The sequence below is a fragment of the Gavialis gangeticus genome, unplaced genomic scaffold (genome assembly GCF_001723915.1).
Source record: "Gavialis gangeticus isolate Ggan-Ray unplaced genomic scaffold, GavGan_comp1, whole genome shotgun sequence".
NCBI lineage: Eukaryota > Metazoa > Chordata > Crocodylia > Gavialidae > Gavialis > Gavialis gangeticus.
This window is the reverse complement of record NW_017729024.1, coordinates 47,459,601-47,462,026: the sequence shown is the minus strand read 5'-3', so window position 1 is coordinate 47,462,026 and position 2,426 is coordinate 47,459,601. Positions and strand designations below refer to the sequence as shown.

Sequence of the window (2,426 nt, the reverse complement as noted above, 5' to 3'; positions counted from 1 at the left end):
GCCTTGTGGCCCTTGCCAGATGCTGAGATCCCCTGCAAAGCTTATCATCATCTGCAACTCCAGCTTCCAGGCTCTAGGCACCACCGGGCATGCCAGCCACTTGCTCTTGGCCCGGCCCAGGTGGAGCCAGGCTTCCTGCTCTCAGCCCTGCCCAGGGGATGGGCGTGTGAGGAGAGCATCACCTGCCACTTCCCTGTCCTCCCTGGGGGTCAAGCATGGGGGGGGGGGAGGGGGCGGGGGTGCTGCCTGCCCACGGGCCCATTGCCTGCTGCCTGCAGAGCACCCCAGTGTTTGTCACTTCTGTAAATGAAGGGCCAGGCCTGCATCCCTTTTACATCCCTCTTTGAGGGAGGGGTGGGTTCAGATGTAAAAAAGTATATTGCTTTAAAAACACCAGCAATATACCTGCACTGCTGGAGAAAGGCTGGGTGTAGTAGGGCACAAAAGCTTTTGGTGACCCAGTCTCAGCTCTTTCCACTCCCTGTAGTGAGAGGTGACAATTATTTGGTGAGGTTCTTTTTGTACCATTCACATCAGGGCCATGGCAAGGAAGGGGGGAGGATAAGCCACAGTTAGGGCATTTTCACTTCCTAAAAGTGTGACACTGAAATTCCTTTCAATTATGTGACATCTTGAATACATACCAGGAAGAGTAGCAGCAGCACCCTGGGAGGGGGTGTAATGCTTCATCAATATAAAAGCTTCTGTGGCATGGGCAGGGAGATGGCACGAATCATCAGCAGTGTGTATGTGAAGGGGATACATCCTGGCAGTCAGATTTGCTCTCTCATGTCTCTTTGCTTCTCTACTAATTTTCAGGCCTTTTTATCTGCTTTGTGTGTGTTACAAGCAAGCTCGCTGAACCTGTTTTCTCCAGGACAATGTCTCCTGCGCATCCCCAGAGAAAGATTAGCCTGCAGCCATCATGCTTGAGGTGATACAGCTAAGAAACTGGATTGAGTCAGTGGTTGCTGGTGCCCAGGTAGCCAGCTCCTTCTGTGACACAGGACTGCTGCTGGTGGTGAGAAACTACTACAACTGGACCAACTCAACCGCCCCAGCACATTCCCTCAAAGACACACAGCAGAAAACCATCTCTAACTTCCACATTATCTACAACTTAGTGCTAGACTTAAGCCTTTAGGTGTCAGCTTATGGCCTGGCAAAGCTTGGGGACAGAAAGAACAGGAAGATCACCACTGGTTTGCTCCTCCTGGGCTACCTGGTCTCTAGGTCCCTTCTGCTCCTTTTGATCCTGCTCCTGCTTGAGCTGCAGGAGCTGCTGCCTGAAACAGCCTGACTGGAGGCTTCACTACCTACTGGGCAGGTATCATGGCTCTGGTGTCACTGGGCTCCTCGGAGAGCAGGAGGTCTCTGCGTCTCATCATTATCGAGTTGATCTAGAGGATGACAGACTTTTTGGGAAGCATTGCATCTGGGCACATCTTTGTCCATTTCAACCTTCACTATCACCAGGGCACCATGTTGGTGGCTTGCAGCACTGCCTACTATATTTTGCACTTCACCTACAGCCTCTTTGTCCTTAAAGTCCCCCAGACAGAAGGTACCCACCAAACTTCAGGAGATAAAAGCAAAGCCAAGACATAGATCAGTTTGATAGTCTCCTGTTGCCTGATGAAAGGACTTGCATAGTAGGGAGTTGGGGCTCCTGTGAGAAGGAAGGCCACACACCTGTGATGCCCTCGAAACTCATCATCGCCATGCTCTTTGTGGGGGCTGTCATGTATGACCTAGCGGTTGCGGGAGGCATAGACGTGCTCCAGCTCTTTGTGCTCAAGGAACCTTTAAGTTGGAACGGGATTCAGGTTGGCTACGGCAATGCCGCTGGCTACGTGATCTTCCTCACCAGCTTCCTGGGAGTGTTTTTGTTCTCCAAATACTTAAGGGACACTGCCATGATCATGATCGGCATACTGTCTTTCAGTACTGGCATTCTCATCATGGCCTTTGTGTGAAGGACTTTCCAGTTCTACATCAGTGAGTTAAACTGTTTTGTGTCACCGGCTGCAGCCACGGGACATGAACACTGATGATCTAATATGCCATGTGCTGCAGGCAGACTGCAAAAGGCAGTGATGGGAGGATGGAGGATTTTTAACTGGTCTGTTTCCTTACAGGGTAAAAGCACAGGGCTGTTCATTTCTGAAAACTTCAGAGCAGGAAATGCTGGGCATTTGGGGGTGAATTTCAAACTTGCTTCCAAAAGGAATCTACCACACAGAGTAAACAGAGTAAATTATACACCCACACAGTCTTTTCCCAGGATTTAATTATCAGGGAGCCAAGATGATGCTTAGTGTGATAAGCCACTTCCTTCTCCTCTGCCTCTCCATTTCCACCCACTCATTCTTCTTATAGCCAACTTTGCTTTCAGGTAACAGGGTGTTCCCACCTCCAGCAGGTGG

At 50.3% G+C, this 2,426-nt stretch overlaps 1 pseudogene; it reads left to right on the top strand.

Annotated features, from left to right (window-relative positions):
* The first annotated feature begins 925 nt into the window (after nucleotides 1-925).
* Nucleotides 926-2,426, top strand: part of LOC109298202 — a 9,888-nt pseudogene continuing 8,387 nt past the window's right edge.